Consider the following 11764-nt stretch of genomic DNA (forward strand, 5'->3'; position numbering starts at 1 on the left):
CAGTTTGCCATCTACTTTGATGTGATCAAGGCCAAGAAGAATCTCTTTGTTGATGTTCGCTCCATTGACACTGATGCTATGGAAAAGGACCCGGAGTACTTTGGCGAAGCCCTTCAGATGTGCACTCAGCTGAACATTCTTAGGATCATGCAATTCAACAAGGATTTCGATGCGGATTTGGTGGCTCAATTCTATGCCACCATCCATCTTGGGACGGATGTCGACAGGACTCTGACATGGATGACCAATGGCAAGCTGCTTTCCGTCAAGTGGAAGGCTTTCATGGAGTTACTTGATGTGGTGGATCACGGGCTTGAGACTCCTGTCGGTTTCCGCCCTCACCGCAATGCTACGTCCACCCACAAGCAAGCCCTGGCCCTACTGCACTGTGAAAGTTCACCCAGTAACTAAGAAGAAGACCTATGAGTTGTCTCCGTATCTGGACATTCTTCATCGCATTTTCCATGAGACTCTCTTCCCTCGGATTGGGAATCTGGATATGGTCCACTCTTACCTCGTGGACATGCTCCTTTTCTGTCAGCATGAGAAGGAAGCAAGCACTGGAGAGAGCCTGGATATTTCTCATGTCATGTGGTCTGAACTTCTCTCTGCCGTGTCTGAGCGCAAGTGCCCTATATATGGTCCATACATCATGAGGCTCATTGAGAGGGCCTAGGCACAGACTTATCCCAGAGTGTTGCTAGAAACTGGAGACTTGGTTTCTCATGAGATCAAGCGTCTGAGGAAGAAGGACAATTGGGCCACCCCAGCGCCTCACACAGGGGGTCCGTCTGCTGCTGCTGCCATGGGGGATCCGTCTGCAGCTGCTGCTGCCATGGGAACCGAGGGTGGGGCTGCTACTAATGATCATGAGGAGGACTTTGGGCCCTCTAGTACAGAACCGTCGTGGGCACAAAAGCTTAAACGCAAGATGAAGAAGCTTTTCTGCATGGAGTCTCATGGTCTGTACATGACTCATGTGGCGGAGAAGCATGCCAGGACGCGCCACAAGGAGCTCATGCGTCAGATGGGAGCGACAGTTGCCAGTGGGTCTGAGGGTCAGATCACTGAAGAGGAGGAATGGATTCATCAGCATTGCCCTTGGACCGACTCCGATGCCGAGCAGTTTTCGACCCACGATGAAGATGCAGAGATGTAATGTTCGAGATCTTCATCTTCCCATCACCTGGAGTCGTAGCGTCACTCTTTGCCCTTTTTGGTGTCTCGCTGCCAAAGGGGGAGAGAGTGTGGGGATTTGTGTTATTGCCGTGCTTTGAGTCATCTTGTGGTTTCTTGTGTGTTCTCTCGGTGTCTTTATTTGGTTTGGTTTGGTGCCTGTGAGACCTAAGTTCTAGACATATGGTGTGAGACATATGCTCCCTATCGCTACCTTATTACTTATGTCTATTCAGTATTGTAGTTTATTATGAGATGCATGCTTGTCCTGTTTTATTATCTTCTCTCATATATCTTGTGCTTAGTATGGTTGGACTATAAAATATAGGGGGAGTGTTGATCCGAATGTGTGTGTCTTGCTCCGAATGCTCCACTATCTAGGTGCACACATTCTGGGGGAGCCCGTCTATATTTTGTAGTTCGGAGTTTTTTTCTTTTATTTCTTTTCCTTGTGCAAATCCCTAGTTGTCATCAATCCACCAAAAAGGGGGAGATTGTTACGGCATATCTCTCTCAAGGTACTTTTGGTGATTGATGACAACATGTTTGTGGACTAATCTTGTGCTTTGAATAATTCACAGATTCTCCCCTGGCACGAGAGTTTTCTTCCCCTCGGGGTATATTTCAAGACGGTGTAGCTCTTTCGTTTCTTTCTCGATGGACTAGTTGCGTAGAGGGCACCGTACTATCAAGAGGGGGTCCGCTGGGGTATTGCATGGGTGGAATCAACATGTACACATCAGCTTCTCACCCTCCGAGATTTTCCATTCCATTGTAGAGATCTCTCCTCTCTTCCTTGTCCTGTCTGGGTCCAAGTGGTAGTACCGCGCAACCCAGCGGTAGTACCTCTGAGGAGCCACAAGCGGCAGTACCGCTCCACAGCGGTAGTACCGCCCGTGGCTCCACAGCAATAGTACCGCTGGGGTGCCTGGCACCTCCGCCTCGTCCTCAGCCTCTTTGGAGAGATTCTCTCTCTCTCTCTTTTGTGCCCCAGCGGTAGTACCGCACTACCAGCGGTAGTACGGCCGAAGGGTCACAAGCGGCAGTACCGCTCCACGGCGGTAGTACCGCCCGTGACCCTGCTGTCGTAGTACCGCTAGGCTGCGTGGCTCCTACCGCCTCGACTCGAGGGGTCTTTTTCTCGTGTCGGGTTTTGCGGCACTAGTTGCGGTTGTAGAGGCGGTAGTACCATTCCAGGAGCGGTAGTACCGCCCCTACCATGGCGGTAGTACCGCATTGGGTCCTATTCCCTACTAGTCTCCTCTGCACGGAAGTGCCGCTGGCTGGCGCGGCAGTACCGCTGACCTGGCGGTAGTACCGCCCCCTCTCAGCGGTAGTACCGCCCTGTGCGGGGCTGGTTGGTGAGGGGCAACGGTTGGATTGTTGCCCCCACTATAAAAGGAAGTCCCCTTCTTCTCTTTGACCTACCTCTTCCTCCCCCAAGCTCCATTTATTGCTCAAGCTCCATTAAATGCTCCAAGCTCCATTTTCGCCCGATCTATCTCTCTAGCCAATCAAACTTGTTGATTTGCTCGGGAGTGGTTGAGAAGGCCCCGATCTACACTTCCACCAAGGGATTTTCGATTCCCCCACTCATCCCTAGCGGATCTCGTTACTCTTGGGTGTTTGAGCACCCTAGACGGTTGAGGTCACCACGGAGCCATAGTCCATTGTGGTGAAGCTTCGTGGTTTTGTTGGGAGCCTCCGATTAAGTTGTGGAGATTGCCCCAACCTTGTTTGTAAAGGTTCGATCGCCGCCTTCAAGGGCACCAATAGTGGAATCACGGCATCTCGCATTGTGTGAGGGCGTGAGGAGAATACGGTGGCCCTAGTGGCTTCTTGGGGAGCATCGTGCCTCCACACCGCTCCAACGGAGACGTACTTCCCTTCAAAGGGAAGGAACTTCGGTAACACATCCTCGTCTTCACCGGATCCACTCTTGGTTATCTTTTACCTTTACTTGTGCAAGCTCTTTAGTGTTACTTCTCTTGCTTGCTTGTTTGCTTGTTGTTATTGCATGATATAGGTTGCTCACCTAGTTGCACATCTAGACAACCTACTTTGATGCAAAGTTTAATTTGCTAAAGAAAAGTTAAAAATTGGTAGTTGCTTATTCACCCCCCCCCTCTAGTCAACCATATCGATCCTTTCAACCGGGACACGAGGGACGTTCTTCTTAGTGGTCGAGCTCGTGATGGCTTATACGCGCTTGATATGCCACGAGCCTCTCAAGTTTTCAGTGGTGTTCGGGTGTCATCGTCGTAGTGGCATTCTCGCCTTGGCCACCCTGCCACTCCCATTGTGCGCCATGTGCTTCATCATCATCGTTTTCCTGTTGAGTCGGGTAATAAGGAGTTTCTAGTGTGTGATGCCTATCAACAAGGCAAAAGTCATCAGTTGCCTTCTTCTATATCGAGTCGTGTTGTCACGACTCCTCTTGAACTTGTGTTTTCTGATGTATGGGGCTATGCCCAAACTTCTATCAGTGGTCACAACTATTATGTCAGTTTCATCGATGCTTTCAGTCGCTTTACTTGGATTTATCTTATTAAGCGCAAATCTAATGTGTTTCATGTCTTTATGCAATTTCAAGCACATGTTGAGCGACTGCTTAAGCACAAAATCATCCACGTCCAGTCAGACTGGGGTGGTGAGTATCGTAATCTTAACACCTTCTTTCAGAAGCTTGGCATCTCACACCATGTGTCTTGTCCTCATACACATCAGCAGAACGGTGCTGCTGAGCGCAAGCACCGTCACATAGTTGAAACTGGTCTAACACTTCTTGCGCATGCCTCTGTCCCATTTCGGTTCTGGAGCGATGCCTTTGTTACTGCCTGTTTTTTGATTAACAGGATTCCCACACGACTTCTTCACATGAAGTCTCCGCTGGAAGTGTTGCTCAATGAAACTCCTGATTACTCCCTACTCAAAGTGTTCGGCTGTGTGTGTTGGCCACATCTTCGTCCATATAATAAGCATAAACTTGAGTATCGGTCCAAACAATGTGTGTTTCTTGGATACAGTCCTCTCCACAAAGGTTATAAGTGTCTTCACATTCCGATGAATCGTGTTTACATTTCTCGCGATGTTGTGTTTGACGAGACTGTCTTCCCGTTTTCCACACTCATGTCACGCACCACTACTCCCGTCACCGAGTTGCACTCTTTTCCATTTTTGCCTGATCAATTTGTGGATGCTGCATATTCTCCTTTGTTGTTGCCTAACCATGGTGCAGGAACTGGACGAGGCGCTCAACTTGAGCTGCTTGATGATGATGTGGACACTACTGCGCCGGCTGCTGCTCCGTTGACTGCCCCCGCAGCTACGCCCACTGCCCCCGACGTCGATCACGCGTGCATGTCCCATGCACGTGGAACCGACGGGGCGCCCGAGTCGCCTGGGCTGGCGGCCTCGCACATGCCTGGGGCGGCCTCTCCGTCGCCTGGGCTGGCGGCCTCGCGCTTGTCTCGGGCGGCCTCTCCATCGCCTGGGCTGGCGGCCCCGCTGTCGCCTGGGGCGGCTGAGCCCGCGGCGCTGATGGACAGGGCACCTGATTCCCCTGGGCCGGCGGACTCGCCATCGGTGTCCCCTGGACCGGCGGAGTCGTTAACCACTACATCCTCGTCGCCTGGCTCATCGACGCCACCGAGCCTGTCTTCGCCGACCCTGACCGTGCCCTCTGTCGTGGCAGCTCCATCGCCACCGCCACCTGTCATCCTGCGTCCCCATACTCGCAGCAAGGGTGGCATCTTTCAGCCGAAGAAGCGCACCGATGGCACCGTCGCGTGGCTTGCAGCTTGTGTGGCGCATGCTGAGGCTGATCCTACAACTGAACCACGACATTTTCCAGCAGCACTTGGCATTCCGCATTGGCGTGCTGCGATGGAGCAGGAGATCTGTGCTCTTCGGAAAAACAACACTTGGCGTCTCATTCCACCTACATCTGGTGTCAATATCATTGACTCTAAATGGGTATTCAAGGTGAAGAAGCATGCTGATGGCTCCATTGAGAGGTACAAGGCGCGCTTGGTTGCCAAGGGATTCAAGCAACGGTATGGCATTGATTATGAAGACACATTCAGTCCTATTATTAAACCAACTACTATTCGTGTTCTCCTCTCCTTGGCTGTTACTCGTGGATGGCCACTTCGACAGCTTGATGTTCAGAATGCCTTCCTTCATGGAGTTCTGGAAGAAGAGGTTTACATGTGTCAGCCGCCAGGTTTTGTTGATCCTGCTCAGCCACATCATTTGTGTCGCCTTGTCAAGGCTCTCTATGGTCTGAAGCAGGCCCCGCGTGCCTGCCATGCCCGTCTTGGTGCTGCTCTTCATGCACATGGGTTCGTTCCCTCTACAACGGACACGTCTCTATTTATTCTTCAGCGACCTGAGGTGACTATGTACGTTCTGGTCTATGTTGATGACATTATTCTTGTCAGTTCGTCTGCCACTGCTACATATCGGCTTGTGTCCTCTCTTGGCGCTGAGTTTGCTGTTAAGGATCTTGGGAGACTGCATTATTTTCTGGGCCTGGAGGTTCTTCATTCTGATGTTGGCTTGACTCTTACTCAGAAGAAGTACTCTCAGGATCTCCTACGTCGTGCAGGTATGTTGCAGTGCAAGACTGCCATGACTCCCATGTCTGCCACAGACAAACTGACAGCTCTTGCTGGTGACTTGCTCTCTCCTGAGGATGCCACTGAGTTCGCAGCGTTGTGGGTGGACTGCAGTACTTGCTCATTACTAGGCCAGACATATCATTTGCCGTTAACCGTGTGTGCCGGTACCTTCATGCACCTCGTGATTCTCACTGGTCAGCTGTTAAGCGTATCTTGCGCTATATTCGTCACACCGGTTCCTATGGACTCCATCTTCAGCCTGCACGTTCTGGACTGTTCTCAGCATTTTCTGATGTCGATTGGGCTGGTAGTCCGGATGATCGGCGATCCACGGGGGGACATGTTGTGTTCTTTGGACCTAACTTGATTGCCTGGCAAGCCCGCAAGCAGGCTACGGTGTCTCGGAGTAGTACCGAAGCTGAGTACAAAGCCGTTGCTAATGCCACAGCTGAGATCATTTGGGTACAGTCATTGCTTCGAGAGCTGAAGGTCTCCCCAACTCAGCCACCTGTTCTTTGGTGTGATAACATCGGTGCTACGTATCTGTCAACCAATCCAGTATTTCATGCCCGAACGAAGCACATCGAAGTTAACTATCATTTTGTGAGGGAACGTGTTGCTCAGAAGCTCCTTCAGATTAAATTTGTTTCTTCTAAGGATCAGCTTGCTGATATTTTCACTAAACCCCTGCCTTTGCCTTCTTTTGAAGGATGTCGTCGCAATCTTAACCTCCTGAGTGTTTCAGGACATAGTTAAGATTGAGGGAGGGTGTTAGACTAAGTATATATTAGATATACGTGTTGTAACATAACATGTACTTGTACGGTTCCCTCTTATAAATATATGACAGCCGTACCCACCAAGGGTATCGAGCATTGTTCCAAACCCTAATTTTTATAACATAACTTGATATCTCACATGCATGACTGCTATAGACACTATGCATGATGAGCCTAGTTGTGGAGGACATCATCGTGGCTGAGAACCGCGGCTTGCTTGGGAAGTCGTACATGGTCATCTCCATCGGCTGCAGGATGTCTTCGAACCCTAAAGGCAAGTACAGTGCCCAGGACACCGCCAAGTGGGGCATTCTAAATTGGATCCTCAAGGGCTAACCATACAAGACATGTTCAATGCAGCTAGTTGGGACATGGTCGACATCCACCTCTCCGTCCTCTCGGCCACCCTTGGCTCCTTCCACCAATACCTGCGCATCCAGGTACCTACCGAAAAAACAAAAACGTAACAATGAGTGCCCTATTGTGGTAAATTATATGGAGAATACACAGCCATATTATTTGCTATGGTAATTAATGAATGATTGTTGTACATGGAAGTGCAGGATGATCAATTAAGCGGAGCTGGAGCTCGATCGACGACTGCTCCAAAGCTAACTTGGATAAGCTGGTGGACATTGTGAATGAGCTTCTCGGGAAGAAGGTGTCCCGGATGGACCTGGAGTCCGGTCGGAATGTGAGGTCCCTGACAGGGGCACCAATGTGGAGCAGCTAACTGAGTTCGCTCAGCAGCTCTCCGACGAGTGGCGCCGCCGGCGTACCAATGTCAGTGTTCGGATGACAAACTAGCAACTACGTGTACCATGTTCAATTTTTTGTTCGTTTAATCTCGTGCATGCATGTTTTCTAGTATGTTTAGGCTGGTCATATGGTAAATCATACGGTGGTGCTATAAAATAGTACGGTCAATGAAGAATAAAAGTGTTATATGGTTTATATATGAGTGCATGGAGCTGGTATATCACCACTCACTAGTACAGATCAGGTCATTGCGCATGGTTGAAAATCGTGCATCACACAAGGTTTTACAAACCATCACTTATGTTTTCAGTCTAAATAATTGTGGCAAAGAAATTGAACAAAAGTCTTCTTGTCCGACCTTATATGATGAAACCCCTCCTCCTATAAGGTTTCTCCGAATAAATCGTGTGCGTGACACAGCACACAGTCACTAATTTCCAACTATGTGTGATTCTTTGACATCACACATGCTCGAAACAGCTTGTTATTCTAACTGTGTGTGATGTCATCAAGGCACCAATTTCTCGCAAGGTGGGGGTGGGGGGAGGGTTAAAATGACTAATAGGTGCTAGCGTGTAGATTTGTTTTCAAAGTCACCTACGGATAAGAATTGTGATTTTGTATTACATAAACCACATAGAGTAATCCTTCGTCAACGCATTGTCTTAGTGAGCAAAGCCTTAATCATCCCAACAAATGTGTCATCTTAATGAGCAAAGCCGTGATCATCCCGACCAATGTCTTGCAGAGACATAGTCTTGCGCTTTGCCCACAAGAAACTATGATGATCCAATTATTTAACATAGTCGTGCCCTTTACCCACAAGAAACCTTCATCATCTTACTCTCAAAAAAAAAGACAACATGTAGAGATGATGTTTGACTTAGGTGAAGAAAGACACCTGTTCTCCTACTCCACATCGACTTTCATATTCCAGATGTACAAGTCTTGCTGAGGAACTAATAATTTCATATTCAGAATGCGTGCATCCGTTAGAAATGATGCAACTTAGTAGTTGCCCCGTTACTTTGCATGTACGTAGTAGTACTATGTATCTGCACAAAGCGTGTCATGAGCTATCGTAAAACAGTAAAATGAAGCTACCTATGCCCCCTCTCAGCGTTTTGGCACAATTAACCGTCTGATTACGCTCACCGACGGACCAGATCAATTCATAGGGCTGCTGCTCCGCCGATTGACGACTTCACGTGAATCGGGCTAACAGGCACTATGGGCTGCCCCCGAAGGGCCCGACATTTATTTACTAGGCTGGGCCTGCGTTGGACCAGCTTCTCAAAAAACCTACGCACATGCTTGTCTCAAAAAGAAAAACCTACGCACAGGCGGCGACGGATGGCGACGGAGCTCGACTTTCTCTCCCACAATGGCGGCTGCTAGCGTGCATCTCCTTCGGACCGTGAGAAAATTCCTTATTTGACACTACTTTAAAATGTGTTTCCCTATTTGACACGGGAAAACTTTTTCTTCCCTATTTAACACGGGGTCTAAATTTTATGCCTTTCATGACACTTTTGTCTATTTTTTCATCTAACATTGTTAAATTGCATGTAAAAAGACATTTTTGCCCCTCGTATAATATGAACCGGTCATCTGGAATACGTCGATGAGCTGTCGACTACAGTACACGCCCCGTCCCTGTGGTCGAGCTCCTCGGCCGCACGTCCTGGCAAGAGGCAACCTGGGCAAGGCGTCGCGCACGTCTTTGCCAGACAGCAAGACAGGCCTGACCAAAATGGACTTAAGCGGATTCCACTCCATACACAAGGACCAGCTCGTGGACTCGGTCAACACGCGCGCATGCAGGGTGCAAGTGCAATGGCGCCGCGCTCCACATGCCTCCGCCTACTCGACAGCCTTTCTATTTAGATTCGGTAGCGAGCTGCCCTACTCGTTGTACCGGTATGTATATGTCACTTCACAGATGTGATTAATACAAGCAAAGTTACACCATGCAACTCAGAGCACTTGTAGATGCACGTACACCAGAGCTAGCATAAGCGGTTGATTGATTTTTCTTGAAAGTTGGCTGACACAACTACCAAACCGAGCCGGTTGGATACATACATACATACAATATTAACATTTATCAATTTTTTATCACATATCATATGAGGGGCAAAAACGTCTTTTCAGATGTCATTTAACACAGTTAAGGCTTAAAATGGACAAAAGCGTCATAAAGGGCATAAAATTTAGACGCATTGTTAGATAGGGAAGACATTTTTTTACAGTGTTAAATAGGGCAAAAAGTTTTAAGACAGTGTTAAATAAGGAATTCTCTCTTGGACCGTGGCGGTGCGGAGGACACCTAGAAATTGATTAGCAAGCTACCAGATCCCAACTTGCAGCCGGAATAGAGCCGCATCATTGGTGCCCGAGAACTGAAGCCGGTGATCTCCCTTGCAATGCCTTTATATACTCTTCCTGCCCTGGCTCATGAATGTGAAAGCAGTATTTGGAACCATGTCTCCACTTTTTGTGTGATTGGGGCTTCATGATGTTTGTCAATCCCCTGGCACGCACCAGCCCTATTTGTAGGAGAGTAAAGTATTTTACCATGGGTTGAATCTGACAGAGTATAAATATTCAGATATATACATCTTAGTGGTAAGCAAAATTTCAGTTGGTAGATGATCTTATTAGTTACATTACTGTATTACCTGCACAATCATCTGATGTCTTGTATTGCTAGTTATCGTCTCGTTTTTTAAGGACACTTCATGATCAGTTGATGATTAACCAAATCCCAATCATTTGTGATGGTGGATATGTAGTAATAGTACATCTGTAGTTACACGATTAAGTGACATGTATTTGTGAAGATTTGGTAATTTTAGAACTCCTTTGTTGTTAAAAAAAGTGAACCATAGATATCTACTTTTGGTCGTATGGTCTGACTCAGTACCCAGCTCATTCTTCCGATTACATGGTGTTTCATAGTATCGGATTGCTTAGTCGATTCCAAAAAAGCACTGTTCTTTTCCTTCAAATTCAGTTTACTAATCAAGTTTTTGTCTAAGAAAATTGTTTATGCACGGTGAAGTGGCCTTCTGTGTGAAGTCAGATACAAGGCATCACATGTCGTTGCTGTTGTTTGTACACACTTCATTTGTTCTATGCACATGGCATATCTACAGGAAAGACAAAAAATAATTAAATGTTAATTAGCTGCTTCGAGGATACACTTGATTAAAGGCCATTTTCGAAAAACTTGCCCATTAGTGCTACTTCAGTTACGAAGAATCAATGTGGGAGATCAGGCAGCTTCATATATGAATTGTGTACCTGTTAATATTTGTATTGAGCTTCATATATGAATTTACTTGAAAAATATATGTTGTTTTTTAATATATATTGTAGACATGTATTGTGGTAATAGATAGTCAAAGTGGTGCATAACTACAATATGTAGTTCTTGTTTCATACTTCATGCAAACAAGTGGCCTGGGACAAACTATCTTTGGTAAGAGAAAGGAATGACATATACAAGATAAACATGAGGTAATTAGCAAGAAATTGCAATTCATATTCTTTTGGATGCCATCTCAGTTTCCTTATATAGGTTAGATTTCCTACTTTTCTTTCATACCCTATTTTCGCTTTTATTTTCTAAATGTATACTCAGATATATGTTCGTCTTTCATAGAGTCCAGAAAAAGTAAACTTGACATGGCATGGCAAATGCCATGTTCTACCAGCCTATTGTTTTAACATAGTTCTACTAGCAAACCACCCATTATTGACTGTTTAGGGACGAGCGCGGCAACGCGCGCCATCATGTTCTAGTATATCCGTATTGTTTTTAGTATTAGTGTATCCTAAAAAATGTTTAGTGTTAGTTCGTGGAATCTCATAGTCTTGCTCGAGGTGACCATGATTAATTTATCATTCTTGCTACTAGCTATGATGTGCTCACATCGTACTTTGATTCATTGATGGATCAGTAATATCGGTTGCTTTGGACTGGTATTTACCCCGAGACAAGAAAGTATGGCGCGCTTTAGAAACTGTGGTATATAAGTCAAAGATGTCAAATTCAGATATTTTTTGAGTCCATGACATAACCATATTGGATGGATCTTCCACCTGTTTAGCTATGAAAGAATATATACAAAACTGAATAATAGATCGACAGGAAGACCATGAGCTGCCCCATAATGAAACCGTCAGTAGTTGCGAATATCTCCTTCTTCCCTAATCAAAGATTGGCCAAAGAACAAATATTTCGCAGACATATGGACATATACGTACTGAATCAACGTCATTGCACAAGTTCGGCGGCGGCATAAATATTATTTGAGGTTTTGTTGTGGATATTGTCCAAATCATGCCCAACGGTGCTTCTTCTTTACTTTATTCGTTCAATGAGTGGACAGGTAATTATGCCAGTAGATCAACTGCATATTT

Source organism: Triticum dicoccoides, chromosome 4A (assembly GCF_002162155.2).
Source record: "Triticum dicoccoides isolate Atlit2015 ecotype Zavitan chromosome 4A, WEW_v2.0, whole genome shotgun sequence".
In the NCBI taxonomy this organism is placed as follows: domain Eukaryota; kingdom Viridiplantae; phylum Streptophyta; class Magnoliopsida; order Poales; family Poaceae; genus Triticum; species Triticum dicoccoides.